Source organism: Malaya genurostris, chromosome 2, assembly GCF_030247185.1.
Source record: "Malaya genurostris strain Urasoe2022 chromosome 2, Malgen_1.1, whole genome shotgun sequence".
Lineage (NCBI taxonomy): Eukaryota > Metazoa > Arthropoda > Insecta > Diptera > Culicidae > Malaya > Malaya genurostris.
In genome coordinates this window covers 32654486-32673555 of record NC_080571.1, presented here as the reverse complement: position 1 = coordinate 32673555, position 19070 = coordinate 32654486, and the positions used below count along the sequence as shown (strand labels likewise).

Here is a 19070-nt window from a genome sequence, read left to right as displayed (position 1 = left end):
CAGAAACAACCAAAACGTAGTCGGAAACAAGAAGCATCGATCATGCCGAGGGTTCGAAAGCTGTACAGTACGATTCTTGCTGGAAATTTGAACTGCATGATCATGGAAGACGAAACCTACGTGAAACTCGAATAGAAATCCTTGCCGGGACCACAACATTATACGGTGCGAGAAGAGCAAGTGTTAAACCAGTCCGAGACATCGATTGAAGTCGAAAAATTTGGTAAGAAAGCTATGGTCTGGCAAGCAATTTGTAGCTGCGGTAAGATTTCGAAACCCTTCATCACCACTGCTTCAATGAACAGCGAAATATACACCAAGGAATGTTTACAAAAACGACTTCTACCCATGATTCGAAGCCACAAGGATCCAGTGGTTTTCTTGCTTCTTGCCACTACTTGAAATCAACGGTAGAATGGTATAAGGATTGTATCGATAAGTAGTTAGCAACATTCAAACAATTATTACTCTGAAATGGCTTAATTTTTTGCAGCGTTTTTGCGGTGACATGTTTGTTAACATGCCAATAACAGCTGCGCAATTAATTGGTTTCGGTACGGTTTATCTTTCCAATGATGAGTCGAATTGATCCGGAAACGCGAAAGAAAATTCTGCACACTTGATGCTCAGAAAGTGGTGTCACGTACAACGAAATTGCAAAACGGGTGAGAGTGCACCACACCAGTGTCAAAAATATTATCGAGAAGTTCGGTAAGACCCTTTCCATTAAGGATTTGCCCCGATCCGGTAGGAAAACGGGTCCCAGCCAGCCCGGCCGGGACTTAAAAGTGGTTGAGTGCATCAGGAAAAACCCATCGGCGTCGACGCGGGATTTGGCCAAGCAGTTCAACACCAGCATCGAGATGATGCAACGGATCAAAGTTCGGAACTCCCTGAAAACGTACAAGAAACAGAAGGTGCCGAACAAGTCCCTGGTACAGCAAGTTCAGGCCAAAACAAGAGCGCGAAAACTGTATAACCGGATTCTACAGAATAAAGACGAATGCATCCTGATCGACGACGAAACCTACGCCAAGGAAGACTCTGGAGCGCTGCCCGGACAGCAATATTATACGAAATCGGTGTACCAGGACCTGGACGACGCTGACACCACGGTGGCGATGGAAAAGTTTGGGCAGAAGGTGTTGGTCTGGCAAGCAATTTGTACCTGTGGTTTGCCACTTTCGGAAGTAAGGTACAGTGTCCCAAAACATGCAGGAGTTAAAAAAACTGGACAGCTGCCACCAGGAAAGTCACAAAAGTAACTGTGCAGAATTTAATGAAGAATGTCAAGTCCAAAGTGCGAGCGTTTCACAGAAAATAGGATTTTCTTCAATATAATCAGTGAAATGCATAAAAATGTTATTTTTCTGCAATATGTTTTTTTTCGCTTTTTTATTCAATAATCAATGTTGCTAACTAATTTTCGATACACTCGTTACTACCAAAAATGTCACTTTCGTCCCAAAAGACATGAATCCACCAAATTGCCCACAACTTTGACCAATTGAGGAATTTTGTGCATTAACGAAGGCACATCTTAGGAAACATGTCTTGGCAGCCGAAACCATTCAACAGTTCGAAAAAGAAAAATAATTAAATAAATAAATAAAACCTGTCGCCAAGAAGTCTGTACGGAATTTAATGAGGAACGTTCGCAAGAAGGTGCGCCTGCTTGTCTACAATGGCTAAGTAGCAAATGTTGAAAATAATATTCTGTTGTTGTAGTTTAATAATGAGTATTTCGAATAAAATTTGAATATCTAACACTTGTGAATTATTTACAGCTAAATCAAAATGCGTCCATACTTCCTAGGACAGTCTTTGTGTACCTAATTCTCGGCTTTTACAGCTGTTTTTAACATACACTTTGAACTTTTCCACTGGAACTGATATTGTATTACATTTCATTATGTTTACCGTCTTGTTATTTCTGTAACACATGTCTGAGACATTCTAAATAATAAAATGTTTTTGATTTCGGGAGGGGTCAGGGTCCCTCGGATCCCCCCCCCCTTTCTGGGTACGTGACTGGAAGTACTAGATAAATTATGAATAATATACGTTCAACGAGAACTAACAGACAAATGAAAATCTTAATTGCCGATTCATTGAAAAAAGTCCAATAAGGTTTTTTTTGTCCAATAAGGAAACGTCGGAGTGTGTTATGTATTTAATAATGTTGTTATGCTAACAACCGGTAGTGAGCATACGATTTTCAGACGAGGAAAGATAAGATAGTGTGTTAACATATTGTGTGAAGGTTTTGTAAAATCTTATATAGCCAATAAACTTACAGTTTTCCTTGAAAAAGACGATTTTCAGATTATGTTTGTTCACGCCGGAATAAACTTCCCTGTTTCTATTAGTTTTTTTCAAGAATACCACAGTAATATTTCTAGAACACAAGTTCTAAACGGTTCAGCAAACTCTGTTAAGCGAAATTTTCAGCCGTTGTCGCTTGACTTCTGGCGGAATTCCACTGGAATACAAAAATATCTAGAATCTTGAAACGTGGTGAATATTTCTCTGTTGCAGATGTTATTGCCGTTTCATCAATTTCGATAGCCGAAAGTAGACTCTGTCAGCTTGGAGAGAAATCAATCTTCTGTTCAGCAACGCCATCGCACGGCATCACATTAAACATATGATGTCAATTTATGTAAACTGTATGGGTGTGCAGAGCTATTATTTTCGCGCGCACGAACTTGACATTTCTATTACCTACTTGTATGTGGTATAGTAGAACCGATACGGACTCGTCTGAGGGCGCCTTGCTCGCAAAAAAGGATGTTACGAATGATTTGTTCGTGAAATGTCGTGAAATAGATATCTTGTTAATATGATGTCTTTGCCGGGAGGCTTTGAATTGAAAACGGTTATCGCACTGTTGCCAAACTTTCGCCGGAATGTCAGTCGAAATTTCTGACAGCCATAGCTGGGAGAAATTTTAGCAGCCTGCTATAAAAGCAGGCTATGGTATGCATTTGGGATTCAGTTAAATTAAGTTAAATTTTTTGTCCTTTTGCGTTTTGCTAAACTTGGATAAATTCGATGAGCTGCAAACTGTCATACCGTTTTCGTTTATTGATCAGAGCAGCCCGAGAGCTGACCCAGAGTCGCCAAAACAACGTTTGATGAGTTTGTGTTAGCAACCTGGGGTCGCTCTAGATCGAACTCCAATCGCGTAGTTTCGGGTATTTTTGGCATTAAAAATGCCTTACTCTTCACTATATGGGGCCGGGTGTCAATCAAAAGTTTCAAAAATAGTCGCGTAACCTTTTTGTGTCATAATTTTGAACGTTAATAACTCGGTCATTTGTTGATGGATTGTTACAATTTAACAACCAATCGATTCGGAAACTTTTAACTTAAACATGTATGACGACGTCGTTTCAGTATTTCAATAGCATACTATTGAAAAAATGGTTGGAATCGACCTATGTTTTCATCCACCAATCCCTGTTGTACAAAATGACGTCAACTTCTTGTTCGGCATAGGAGGCTTTGCGTCATGCATAAAAACACGGCATCGTTCTGCGTAGTATGAAGAGAAATCTATAAATATAGGTCGCACAATATTTCTTTGCTAGTTGATGTTTGACTGTGAATGAAACAAGTAGCTCGTCCAGTGAGCTGATGACTGGTTTGTATTTGCGTTCACTTGCTGGGTTGTCGCTTTTGCATTATGTGTTGGTGAAATTTCCTGTTGTCTGCGCAACACCGTGTTCACTTGAGTATCTTATATATCATCTAGCTATTGAAGAACCGAATTAGCGTGACGATTCTTTTGAAATATCCCATGTATTTAGCAAATTTTTGGTCGATTTTGCCATTAAAATGCCTTACTCTTCACTGCACGAGGCAGGGTGTCAATTTAAAACATGCAAAACCAATCGCGAGACATTTTTCTGTCATAATTTTGAACGCTTATAACTCAGTCATTTGTTGATGGATTTATATAATTCAACAACAAATCGATTCGGAAACATTTAACTTAAACTTATGAGATAACTTAATTTGAATATTTCAATGGCATACCATTGAAAAATTGGTTTGAATTGAGCATTTTATTTTGGTTCTCTGGTAACTATTAAACGCTTCAAATGATTCAAAATTAAATTCTTAAACTTATCTAAAAGCGGCCTCCTCGGTTTAGTAGTATAAATGAGTTCCACAGGCTCACATATACAGAACTATTAGATGCAATATCGTATAGTTTCAAAGATAAACTCAAGGTAAGCTTACCTGCGATTTTACATGCATCGTTTGAATAGGAACCCTCGTAGAATTTGGTTAACCGCCAGTTTCAGTTTAATTATTATTTGCTTCAAAACAATAAGCGTCTGATGACTACACGCGTTGTAACTATGACAATGTTCATTCATGTGTTAATAACATCAAGTTACAATATGAACAAAATTTCGTAATTTTGTTGCGTATCCATTCCGTATATTTCTAATATGCCAAAGCGAAAATCAATGTAAGTAACTAAATATTTTATGCGGATTGTTTCACATGTTTTCTTCCTCGTATTGTTGCCATATTATTTACCGACACTTTCCGAAGATTGTCGACGATTTTGAAGAAGGATTAATAAAACTACACTATTACTGAGTCTAAACTCCAACACAACATTTTTCGTTAAAATATATAAAATTTTCTCTTGGATCCATTAACTGTTTATAAAATAATAAGTTTGTACGTTTCTCGAAAATTAAAATCATAAAATAAAATAGTTTTATTTGTTCAGGTTCAAATCTTTAGGTTGTTTGTATCTAAACTTGAGATTTCGAGTTACTTTGAATTCATCATAAATGACTTCTAGTTAAAGGACGTTATTCAAAAACTTAGCAATGTAAAAATTCGTGGAAAGGGATCAAAATGGAATAGAATCAATTATCAAGAAAGAATCTAAATGTCAATTTTATCATTCGCTAACACTCTAAGCGCTTAAACTAGAGCAAGTTTGTAATTAGTCAATTGAATAAGTTTTTAGTTTAGTGTATCATCATCATTATCATCTTTATTTTCGTATTTATTATGGGAACCCTAGAAACATTTCATTTTTAATGTTATTGTGCTTGGTCGTGTCTTGAATACAACCCTCTAATTTTTTTAGTAAAGCCAAATTGCATGAATATCATGATTGCGGCAAATATTTTTCAATCTAATAAGCCAAATCCAAGTCACAAGCATTGATTTCAAAAGATTTCCCGAGTTGCTCAATAAAACGAATTCGTTTACGGTGGAATTTGCTCCGCTAACCACCGTTACCGTGCGTTTGTGTGAGTCGTCTGTTTTCGTTTCATTTTCCCTAATTTCTCAACTCCCTCGCAAACGGCTTCTGAGTTTGCTGCCGCAGCGTGAAATATTTTCCGCCTCCAAACGCCAGGTGCCAAATTATGTCGGATAATTTATCTACTGGGAAAATCGGAGTGAATAATTGGAGACTAATCCGGTTGGCAGACGAGGTAGGTGTGTGTGTGTGCGTGTGTGGAGCCAGGAATTCGACCCCTTCCGCACGCTAGCGCTATTCTAAAATCTACACAGCGAACAGATGCCGTTGTTGAAAAGAGGAAATTGGGTTATATCCGGGATGCCGGAAAAAGTTTTGGGCGATTCATGAGGATGTGAGAATTAATTCAGATAACAGCCGTTTCGTTGGTAAATTTGTGGCTGTCAGGATTTTCTCGTTATTGTGTTGCAGTTTTATTTGAAATGGAATCTAATTATTATTTTGGTTTGTTTGCCGAATTTTCTACAGCTTACATTGATTTTTTACGTAGAAGTCCCACGGAATGTTTTGAGGAAACGTAGAGACCTAGTTAAAAAAAAAACGCAGTAAGCTTTGGTTCACGAAAATCCAAGGCGGCAACGACCGAAAATGTATTGGCACATATTGTGCCATTAGTGGCTTTAGCCATTGTGCTACGGATCCCGTCCGACACCCGGAAGAACCGGAAGGGCAAAACGGATCGGTAGAGCCCTGGTAAATGGTGCTGCTCAGTATAAGTCGAGTAACGCCTCCTGTTTGCAGGCGCAGCAGGGCTTTTGTGCTTTTTCCATCAACCAAGGGCTCTCTCGCTTATCGTCGATGAAAAGTGCAAGGCGTTTCTCAATTGCTTCCGCTGCTGGTCTTTTGAAATAAATGGTGTGTTTGTGGACCGAATGGCCACTCCAAGAGGCCTATATGTGCTGGCTGGCTGACTGGCAGGTGCAGTGCTTTTTTTTGCTCATTTCGATAGGATATAAAATGCTAAAAAGGTTGGCAGGAAGCTTTTCCCACATTCTCCCCTAGGAAATAGATTTCACTTGCCTGACTCAGCAGAATCGAGTTTGCTTTTCACCATTTATCACCACCGTTGTCCAAAAGCGTTCCGACGGTTTCCGACGAGGATTGTTTGTCACTGAATTTGTTTGACGTCAATTGGTACGTGTCACAATTAGTCAATCTGCCCCACCACCTCAAGTCCCCGGCCGAATCACGATTAACCTTAGCTTTGGTTTGAATTATTCAGCATATCAAACCCGCACTTTATGCGTCTTACGACGAACGCTTCCTGTGGAACAAATATTAAGTGCCGGGCACATTTGCGGTCTGGGTGCGAAAGTCGTCACCGCAGCTTCCAAATCTAAACCACGGCCCAAAGATTCCAGCGCACTTCCGTGCCATCATCAGCCGCAGAAGGAATGCGATTATTATTCAAACCGTCACATTTATTGACTGTAATAAATTGAGACCCGAAGAAGACTGGCTGCCGCACTTTGTTCCCCTGGGTGCCAAATTGATGTGCGGGGGTGGCTGCCACTTACTTCTTTCAGTCGGTCGGTCGGATTGTCACGGAGAAAGACGGAGATTATTGTTTCCTGAAAGTGGAATTATGCGCTGATGAATGAGATCTGTCTGACTCCAGCGGGGTGGAGTTTTATGACTTTACGACAGGGCGGCTAGCAGGTCAGAATCCCGCGTGAGCTGCGGGAATCATTAGCATTAGCGCGGTGATAATTCAATTCAAAATGACGATATTTTCCGTTTCGACTTTTCGCTACTGTTTGCTAATTGAGGTCTCGGTGCTGTGGCTGTGCATTGTCAAACTGGTTCCATTGGCAAGGTAATCCCACTCTCCACTGCTACTGCTACTGACTAAGCGTGGGCCAGTCGAATGGAACAACTTCATCGTTTTTGGTGGGTTTATCAGACAACATGCAATTAAGTAATGATTGAAGTTTTTCGTTACGGTGGAACTCGTTTCTCGTTTTTCCAATAACTCATGTTCACGTCGAAGGCCCCCGGAGGCGACGGGTTCTAGTTTCCTGTCGGACTGTGCCAGAAGCAACACATTCATGAGTGTTATGAACTAAATACGTAGTAGCAGAGTCGAGGTGTAAACAAATGTAGAAATACGATTCTAACAACTTACCATCTCAGTTTCTCGCGACATTGTCGATCATTTTAATTATCGTTTTGAGTCGGTTGTATCTGGAAGAGAGAGACAGAAAAAAACACGAAAATTGACATGATACTGTTTTTATTGATTCTTGTAATTAGGTGAACACGTTGTCACATGTGTTGGTTTTAGTCATTTGTTCGTTTGGAGATAAATAAAAATTAGTTTGAATAGTTCAAACGCCCTCCGAATTATAGCTTGATAATCTGTAAATTTAATTACATTTTCAAGGACAAGAATTTTGTTGTTCGAATGAAAACGACGAGTTGTTCGGGTTTCCGTGTTTGTCATTCTTATTGTCTAATGATATGATTAGTTTTCTTTAAAGTATTACAGCATTGGCACATTGGAAGTCAGCCGTGAGTTGATACATGATTTTCTGAAACAATGGTTTTGGGGAGAACACGTGATTCAACATTGTGCAAACTGCATCGATCCCGCCGGCTTCGTTTAAATGCAGATCAATTTTGGAAGGGAAGAATTGTTTGTTGGATGCATGTTGCTACTAGAAACAGGAAGAGGGTTGTTTGTTAGCGAGTCTTCGAACTAAGTGTTTATTCCTCTGGGTAGCCGGCTACCGAGAATGCATTAAAACATTATTTATTGACCCAGGTATGTTATTATACAGGGAGAATCCATCAATCATAAAATTTCTATATTGCACTTTTTGTTTCCAGTTCCACTAATCTTTCTATTGTTTTTTTTTTCATTATCAGATAGTTGAATACAGGGCTGTGTACGAGATACGACCGATCATGATGACATTAAAAAGGCAATTTTCAAAATCTCTCATCAACAGATTTAAATTTTAAACATAGGCAAATAATTGTTAAGCACTATCTGAATTAGAAAGCTAATTTTAGGAAGCTGTAACCTTCAGTTACTAATATATCATCGTCAACTGCGTTAAAGGAGCATTTGTAATAATATTCATGATAAAAGCTTGTTTTTGCGAACTTCCGCTTTGGTTCCTGAATAGAGATTTCTTTTTACGACAAGCACAACCGGTGATTTGTGTGCTATGTTTAAGACACGTTATTGGGAAACGTTGAATAATGGTCGTACGTGAAGTCCCCAACAGATTGGTGTTTCCGATGTACCTTCTCGTTGACGTGCTCGAATTGAAACGTCCAAAACATCAGTCAAAACAATTCAATTTATTATAAGTACTTATTGTAAATAGCAAATACTTTTGCTATACTTGAGTTAATTGTTTTCAAACCTACTGGTTGCTAAATCTCAATGATCATTGGATTAGGTCCATGATTGGTCCTAAGTGCATATGACAGTTCAGTTGCTCTTTGTTTACTGTCTCTTTCAATTATTACGAAATACTCCTGTATTTTTCGACAATTTCTTCAATGCAGATTAAAAGATGATAGTTATTACTCTCAGCAAATAGTTAGAGAGATAGATTGCTAAGAGTATCGTAATAATCGAGAGAGAAAGTAACCAAAGAGAATCAGTCATTTGCAGTTAGAACCTAATCTAATGCTCATCGAGAAATAATATAAATCCATCATTGAATCACCTAGTTAGACCCGTTTAAAATGATTGGCAATTCTGCGTCTACTCTATCATTACAGCGTTGCTTGCTTCGTAACGTTAGTAATTTACAAAAAAGTATCGCATGTAACGCATCGTAACGTCTATAATATTCAAATAAGCAACGCATGTAACACTTCGAACCGCTTATAACTTACTAAAAAGTAACGCTTGTAACGTTTTTCAACGTCATAACAAAAAAGTAACGCATGTAACGCTTCTCAACGTCATAACAAAAAAGTAAGTAACGGTTCGTAACGTCTATAACTTACAAAAAAGTAACGAATCGTAATGCTTTTAACTTACAAAAGAGCAACACTTCGTAACGCCTATACTCTACTACGCATGTAACGCCTATTATTCACATAAAAGTAACGCATGCAACGCTTCGTGACACCTATAGCTAAAAAAAAAAATTATGCATGTAACACTTCGTAACACCTTCAACTTACAAAAAAGTAACGCATGTAACACTTCGTAATGTCTATAACTTACAAAAATGTAACGCAGGTAACACTTCGTAGCGTTTATAACTTACTAAAAAGTAACGCATGTAACGCTACGTAACGCCTATGATTTACAAAAATGTAACGTTTCGTAGCACTTATAACTTACAAAAATGTGACGCATGTAACGCTTCGTAATGCCTATAACGTTTAAAAATGTAACGCATCGTAACGCATTAATTTTCAAAAAAGAAACGCTTCGTAACGCTCTGTAACGCCAATGCTTCACTAAAAAGTAACACATGGAATGTTTCGTAACGCCTATGATCCACATAACGCTTCGTAACGCCAATACATTACGAAATAGTGACGTGTGTAAAGTCTGTAATTTACTTAAAAGTAACGCATGTAACGATTTGTAACACCTGGCACCTTACAAAAAAGTAACGCATGTAACGGTTCGTAGCACTTATAACTTACAAAAATGTGACGCTTCGTAATGCCTATAACGTTCAAAAATGGAACGCATCGTAACGCATTTAACTTTCAAAAGAGAAACGCTTCGTAACGATCTGTAACGCCAATAGTTTACTAAAAAGTAACGCATGGAATGTTTCGTAACGCCAATACATTACAAAACAGTGACGTGTGTAAAGTCTGCAATTTACTTAAAAGTAACGCATGCAACGATTGGTAACGCCTGGCACCTTACAAAAAAAGTAATGCATGTAACGCTTCATAATACCTTTAACTTACAAAAAAGTAACGCATGTAATACTTCGTAACACCTATAACTTCCTCAAAAGTAACGCATCGTAACTCGTTTATCGCAAGAATCTAACCCTTATAACGGTTTTCAACATTCATAATTTCCACAAAACAACTCATATGATTTGTAACCCTGAATTTAAGTAAATTATCGTATGCAATGCTTTCTTCCCTTCTCACGATAATATCGAATGAAACGCTTCGTCAAATGGAACATAGTTGACTCAGATAGGCTTGAAAAAACTTCGTAAAGTATACAGCTTCGAAAACTAAACTACTATTTTATGTATTATTAATATTGTCATTTATTTTACCCCGGTTTCATCCTCTATTTTATGTGATTTTGACTCTGTTCTGCTTCCGCTGAGTGCTTTATCAGCAGTGGAGTTTTGACCATTACGTAACTCTCAAAACCTCTATCTCACGGTGTAATCTATATGATCAACAGTCCCATATATTCATGGATTCCCTTTTGTGCGATAGTTCGTGCGGTCGAGAGGATGACATCATTATGGCAAGCTCTGATTGGCTCGTGAAAACATAGGTCAATTAAAACAAATTTTTCAATGGTATGCAATTGAAATACTTAAACGACGTTACCTCATAAGTTGAAGTTAAATATTTTCGAATCCATTGGTTGTTAAATTATATAAATCCATCAACAAATGACTGAATTATAAGCGTTCAAAACATATGACAGAAAAAGGTTACGAGGTTAGTTTTGCATTTTTCAAATTGATACCCAGCCTCGTATAGTGAAGAGTAAGGCATTTCTAATGCCGAAAAACATAGGTTATCGCGATAGGTGTTAGTTTTCGCAACAAGTGTTGCGACGCATAGGTCATTTTACAGTATTTGTTCTGACATTTTCAGTTTTCGAAATTGACAACTGCTCAAACGAAGTCAGTATTAGCCTATATTATTTTGACTGAAAATCCATTGATAATACCAAAACCTCCGTTTACGAACACTTTTTTCACGTTGCCTCTTTTTACGTAACTCTTTTTCCGAACCAAATACTAAATAACTTCGTAAAAAGTGGTTTTTGCATACAATGAAAAAGATTTCCAGGTCATTCAAATTTCATGCAAACTGCTACAATATGGGTATTTTTTGAAGGGGATTGATAAGTAGATTTCGGGAAATGATGACTGCGGTTGTTCTAAGATCCAAGATGGCCAGTTTCGATATATTTATGATCCCTGAATGTTATTACATTATGGGTATTTTCGGATTGGATTTAATAGTTAGATACCAGAAAATAATCAGTTTATCGAAATTGTTTGAATATTGTACTATATGAATAATTTCGAAACAACCATAACAAGCAGACGTCTAAAAAGCTTGTTCGAACGTCCTGCATAATGATTTTATATTGTTATAGTCGTATTGTATGATTATAATATTTTATTGAACAACTGAAGGTACTAATCTAATATTTAAAAGCAACCTCAAACATAAATATTTTGCCACAAGCCAATGATCGTGTTCTTAAAATATTTTTATTTTTAGTGTTACACAAATCATATCAGTTTTTTTAGTGTACGTAATAAAATATAATACAGTATTGTTACTCTCAACACGACATATTTGTTACCGCTTCCATATTTTCAGCACCTGTTCATAAAATCCCTTCCGAGAATACCCAATTTGTATAGGTTCTTAAGAAATATCAATAAACTGGTAGCCGTCATCTTTATGCCGCCGAGCCATCTTGGCTTCGGTTATGTGGCTGCGCCACATCAGTCGTACAGGAGGCATAATAACACAAAAAATAATTATATAATGTATTCAAAATTACCCTTCCGGTGAAATGTCCCTTTCGGCGAAATCTTCCTTTCGGAAAAACGGCATTCGGCGAAACGACTTTCGGCGAAACGACCCGCTCCCCAAACTTACTTCGGCGGTTCCCAATTTCAGGTTCTGGAAGTAGCGGTCTAAAACTTCACAAAAAACTTCACATACATTTCACAATCCCAGTAAATCGACGTCCGACCTATCCGATCTATTAAGCCTTCCAAGGTCGTTTCAGAATGCTCGTTCCGGCTTCAGCACATTGTCGGATAATCTCGAAGTCGAAGACTCCAACTGAATCTGCTTCAGCATAGCCAAACATGCTTCCGAAATGCGCTCGCGTTCGTCTTTGTAATCCTAAGTATGCATCCACGGCATCCAGCGAAAATCTGTTTTCATCTGCAGAATCTTACTCAAACTATGGTAAGTGCGCTCAGTACTAATCCTTGTGGCATCTGTTAGCTGGCGCACCTCTCCTTTCCAATCATCCAGCACCATTTCGTGTAGTTTTGACATTGTCATTTGTTAGCGTATCGGAGAGCTTACCACTGCAGGGTTCATCGCCAGGTTAGATTCAATCACCACAAAACTCTAGAAATTACTATTTTACGGTGCAATCTATCATCAATCATGTTTCTGAATCGATTGGTTGTTAAATTGTATCAATGAAATTATGAGAGAAAAATGTTATGCTATTTTTGAAAGTTTTCATTGTCACCTGTCCCCGTATAGTGAAAACTAAGGCATTCCAATGCCAAAAAAAGAAATGGATTGAAAAGTACACTGAGGTCTCTTTTTACGCGGGGGATACGTACCGCGTAAAAACACTGCGCAGAAAAAAAGCGTAACTTCGGAAATCCGCGTGTCTTAGAAATACATAAAACGTCCAGATTTGGTGTAATCTCAAAAAAATTTTTTTTGTGAATATCGACTTTGGGACTTTGAGAATTTGAAAACGGCGTAACTTTGGAAAATCTCGTAGAAAAAAACCGCAAAATGAAAGAATTTTTTCATGTCCAATATCTTAGGAATGCATGAAACGTCAAAATCTGGTGTAATCTGAACATTTTTTTCAAATCGAAAATCGAAGAGTTGACTTCAAAAAGCTTTCAGGATAACACCAGATCTCGAAGTTTTATGCATTTCTAAGAAAAAAACGTGCTTATAGGTGGATTAAGCAGTGAGATGATACCTTTTTTATCAATCCGCATGTGTTTTTTGCATGGATATTCTTAGGTGTTTTAGTTCTCATGACATTATTTTAATTATCGTCGTTTTAAACGGCAAATTGAGATTTTAATCACTCATAACTCTGTAATGTCGAAACTGCAAATCGTATCGAATTTCAATCTTAACGTGTGACAATCGATTGGACATTCCATGAGATGTCGAAGTAAGCTCCACTTTAGAGTTTTTCGTCATTATTTATGGTACTTCCAGAGCCGGTATTCAGGAACTAGCATAACCCAAAATGATTCGAATGGCCATAAATTATTACGCCAAATAATTTACATCTTCTATATCGGTATGGATTTAAAAACTCATCATCTGTAATTCCAGAATCGGATAAAATTCACCAATTTTGTATGGGAAGTTCGATTCGGGCTTTTTTGAAAAAATGATTCAGATTTGAGAAACGATTCGATACTGGAACCGGAATTCTAAAATCGGTGTAGCCGAAATCAGTTAAATTCACTTGAGGAGTGTATAGACGTCTTTGAGAAATTGTAGTGCGAATTAAAATTTGGGGGTACATTCCAAATCCAAAAACGAATACCGCTTAAACTGAAATAAATATATTTGGTAATCGACTATCCAAATCTGCAAACCCGATAAACCTGATTAATTTATGTGAAATGGACGTTTTTATACAAATCACCCTGTATCTCCTAAACCAGAAGTCGGATCTGACTAAAAAGTAAGATGTTTCATAGGATTTTTAGACCTTTCATTTGAATCTTAGATGGTTTTTAGATTTCATTTGAATCTTAGATCGGTTCAGCCATCTACGAGAAAAATGAATTGCATTGCATAATTCAGGAACCTTGTTTGAGAGTATACGACTTTTCATATGAATCTGAGTTTGTAGAAAACGGTTTAGCCATCTCCGAAAAAAATTGAGTGAAATTATTTGTCACACACGCATTTGCTGATCTCGACGAACTGATTCGACTGGTATATGGCTGTTATGTTATTCAAGCATTTATTGCTTTAAGTAGTTTAAATCAATATAGTTATGCAATTACTTCCAACTCGAAAATGCTGATATTATCTGGCTTACATATGCCATATTCGAAAAATTATGTTGCCAAAAACGAACCGTGCTAAAATCGGTCCGTGGCAAATTGTCATGAAAAAGGATGCTGTACAGTCTTTTTGGTACTTAGAAACAATTGTATGAAACAGCATAAAAAATCGTGTTTCACGTTGCTCCCAAGCATTGCTTTGTCATACAGCGCTCAAAACTCCTACTGGTGGAATAGAGGGAAAAGTCGCTTATACAAAAATGTCGCTATCTTCGTTGAAAATGGACCGATTTTAACAATCTATGGCTTGTTGAATAGCTATTACCGTGTGGCATCTAAGTATAGAAACATATTTTGTTTTCAAGGTCAATTGTGACAGATACTGTCAAAAAACTAAAAATTTTGACATAGAACTTCGTATAACTCAAAAAGTAAACATCCGATCTCAAAACCATTCAATATCGTTTTGGGTGACGGGGAGACCTTTCATTTGCGACTAGTTTGATCAAAATCGGTCCAGTCATCTCTGAGATCTCGACCTTTTAGTTGACAACACACATACAGACAGACATTTGCTCAGTTCGTCGAGCTGAATCGATTGGTATATGACATTCGGCCCTCCGGGCCTCGGAAATTTTTTCTAAAGTTTGAGCGAATTCTATACCTATTTTTTATATATATAAAAAAAAGGTAAAAAAGGTAAAACAAGAAAACCGCATAACTTGGGAAATCCGCTTTGTAACTTCGGATATCCGCGTAAAAAACCGCATAAAAAACGTGATAAAAAAAAACCACAGTGTACTGTCCGAATGAAACTGTTGCTCCGAAAATCCTTTCGAAGGGTAGTTTCGTCGTTAGAAAAAGATCGAAGAGTGAAGTAGGTGACATCGTACAGATATCTAATGCAAATGTATTCATAATATTGAATGAGCTTTTAAATATGAAAAAATGTCTGTGAAGTGGATACTGTTTTTTCTGACAGCTGGTCAAAAACTACCTTGCACTACGAATTCCATGAATTGAAATTTGAATTGCTACCGCATCCACCATATTCACCAGCTTTAGCCCCCATTGACTATATTCTGTTTTCATATTGGAAAGTCTAAAGACAACGAGAAATCGTGTTATCAAGGTGGTGTAGGTCTGTCGGTGTTGAACAGTCGTTCGCACCGCAACGCGTATAGCTCTTGGCTCCTGGAAATTTTTTCTGGCTAAGTAGAGTTTCTTTTTTTTGTTTTTTCTAATATAATCAGTCTTTTTCAAGACTGAGAAATTAATCAGCCTTTTTAAGGACTAGCTATTCAAAGAACTATTCCGTCTAACAATATTTACGAGATTCTTCCTGAATCCGATTGTAGCGACATAGAAGAAAATTCTTCAAAAATTCCCAAAATGGACGCTTGTCGTTATGGGAAGAAACATCAATCTATGCCACCAGTGACGGTGATGATTTCCGACTTCAAAGCATTCCGTACTGAGCTTTCTACTTTTCTCCCGGAAGTAAAAGTCTCATTTCAAATCGGACGAAGAGGAGAATGTCGAGTCTTGGTTGATGTATTGGATGATTATGAACGTCTTATCCGATATTTGTCCGAGAAACTTCATAAATTTTATTCACATGATATAAAATCAGACAGACCCTTCAAGGTTGTCTTGAAAGGCTTGTGAAATGATCAAAGTACTGATGAAATTAAAAATGAACTAAAAGAATTGCTTGATTTTGCCCCTTCCCAAGTAATAATTATAAAAAAAGAGCGAATGGTACTTCTGAACCACGCTCTGGAATTTCCCATGAAATTTACCTAATACACTTCAATCGAAGTGATGTAAACAATTTGAAAACTTAAGAAAAAGTACGTTTCATTTCCCACATTAAAATCCATTGGGAGCATCATAAACGGCATAATCGTATTGCAAACTTAACGCAATGTCGTCGTTGCCAAGGCTTCGGCCATGGAACCAAAAATTGTCATATGGGTATACGGTGTTTGAATTGAGGTCAATCGCATTCGAAAGACGTTTGCCCAATGAATGAAACCACTGATAAATTTTCATGTTCAAATTGCGATGGAAATCATAAATCCAATTATTTGAAATGTCCTGTCAGGGAAAAAAATTTAAACGCTCGTTCGCTTAGACAACAAGTCAAATCAACGACCTTAAATTTACAGAACATACCTGAAAATCAAAAAACCGTTACAGATGCTACGCCTAATTCTTCTAAGGCACTTATTTCTTCGAATTTAAAACAAAAAACAGGTACGCCATCCAATTCGTCTTCTAACGAAAACAATTTATTGACTGGTAGATAGACCTCGTCATCATCTTCTTCTAATGACAGTTACACTAGTCTATCTACCAATATTCCGTCAGTGCCATTCGCTTCCTTAAACGAAGTCGATTTAGGCGATTTAACTGAAAATAAAATGATCTACCTACAAGATCAACTTTTTCAAATGATCATCCGATTGAATTCGACTTCATCACTTTGTGAAGCATTTCAAATCGGATGGCAATTTGCAAATAATATTATAATGAATTTAAAATTTAACAGTGATGTTAAATAATTATTTGAATATTTTAAATTGGAATCCTCGATCTTCGAAATCGAGTGAAGATGAATTTTATAATTTTCTCAAAGTTCACAAAATTCATATTTCCATTGTGACAGAAACTTTTCTTAAACCAAATGTCAAATTGAAAAGTAATCCACATTATGTGGTTCATCGATTTGACAGGTTTACTGGAATGGGTGGTGGAGTTGCCATTTTTGTCCAACGGCAAATTAAACATCGAATTTTACCTTCTTTCAATACTAAAGTTATTGAAAGCGTGGGAATCGAAGTTGAAACCATTCATGGAATTTATTTCATCGCTGGAGCATATTTGCCATTCCAATGCACCGGCGAACAATTAAATTTCTTTAAAGGCGATTTGCAAAAACTCACAAGATATCGACCGAAATTTTTCGTAATAGGGAACTTAAATGCTAAGCATGTCCAGTGGAATTGTAGGCAAAATAACAGTAATGGTAAAATACTTCATAATCAACTCTCAGCTGGTTACTTCACAGTTCTTCATCCCAGTAATCCTACTTGTTTCTCTTCCGTGAAAAACCCATCTACAATTGATCTGGTTCTAACGGATCAAAGTCACATTTGTAGTGAACCGAATACACATGCTGACTTTGATTCAGATCATCTTCCAGTAACATTCAGACTTTCCAACGAAGCTATAAATAATCTTATTAGTTCTATATTCAACTATCATAGAGCTAATTGGTTGGATTACAGATTTCACATTGAAAATCATGTGGATCATGAAACTATTTTAAAAAATTCTGCGGACATCGACACAGCAATTGATAATTTGAATCATTATATTATTGAAGCTAGAAATCTTTCAGTTCCCAAAGCTCAAACTAAATTAAATTCTCCTATCATCGATGACAATCTTCCACTGCTCATTCGGTTGAAGAACGTTCGTCGACGTCAATATCAACGTTCTTGTGATCCTGCTATGAAAAACATAGTTAAGGATTTACAAAAAGAAATTAAACATAGATTTACTTTTTTGCGAAATGAAAATTTCGCTAATGAAGTTGAAAAAATTAAACCATATTCTAAACCTTTCTGGAAACTTTCTAAGGTTCTTAAGAAACCTCAGAAACCAATTCCTGCTCTCAAGGAAGGAAATCAAATACTTCTTACAAATGGCGAAAAAGCTCAAAAACTTGCTCAGCAGTTTGAGAGTGTACACAATTTTAATTTGAACGTTGTGAGTCCTATTGAAAATGAAGTCTCACTGAAATATGAGCATATTTCAACCCAAGTGTTATTACAAGATGACATTATTGAGACTAATTTTGATGAAATTAAATCAATTATTAGGAAACTCAAAAACATGAAGGCTCCTGGTAATGATGGAATTTTTAATATTCTTATTAAAAATCTTCCCGATGTTGCCTTGAGACTCCTGGTTAAAATTTTCAACAAGTGTTTTTCATTAGCTTACTTCCCAAAAAAATGGAAAAACGCTAAAGTAATGAACATTTGGGGTTTTTTTGTTTTGTGCAAAAAGCACATATTTTGTTTCAATTTTCTTTGCGTTTCGCCTTCGGCTCGTCAGTGCTGAAAGCAGTTCAAATTGAACTGCCGTCTCGTGCCTAGCAGTTCAACTTAAACCGCTAAGCAGACGCAAAGCTTACACAACTTATGTAACGCTTTTGGATATTACACAGAAGTGTAATATCCTTTCTGACGTCTCGGGCGTAAACGAAGTAATTCCTATCCTGAAACCTGATAAAAATCCAGCAGAAACATCAAGTTATCGACCAATTAGCTTACTTTCTTCTATCAGTAAACTTTTTGAAAAAATTATCTTGTTGAGAATGATGTCTCATATAAATGAGAATTCAATTTTTTTACCAGAGCAGTTTGGATTTCGTCATGAACATTCAACTACTCATAAACTTGTCAGAGTAACGAACATGATAAAATCAAATAAATCCACTGGAGTTGCTCTTCTAGACATAGAAAAAGCATTCGACAGTGTTTGGCACAAACGTTTAATAGCAAAAATGTCACTTCTGATCTTCCAAATCTACCCGTTGGTTGTCAGAAATCGCTATTCTGTGACGACACAAGTCTGTTAGCCACAGGTAGAAATCTAAGAGTGTCCTGCAGTCGCCTACAGAGAAGTTTAACTATTTTCAGTGATTATCTGTCAAAATGGGAAATTAAACCAAATGCAGCAAAAACGCAATTAATTATCTTTCCTCATAAGCCAAGAGCTTCTTTTCTTAAACCAAACAATAATCA

The 19070-nt window shown here is 37.0% G+C and overlaps 1 protein-coding gene across 4 annotated transcripts in view; it reads right to left on the bottom strand.

The window, feature by feature from the left end:
* The window catches only part of LOC131432983 (uncharacterized), a 701653-nt gene that overhangs the window by 187450 nt on the left and 495133 nt on the right, over window positions 1-19070 (bottom strand). For all 4 annotated transcript variants that reach the window (XM_058599679.1, XM_058599682.1, XM_058599680.1 and 1 more), the window contains one exon: window positions 7425-7483. The gene's annotated coding sequence lies outside the window, so the exon portion shown is untranslated. The remainder of the gene's footprint in view (window positions 1-7424; window positions 7484-19070) is intronic.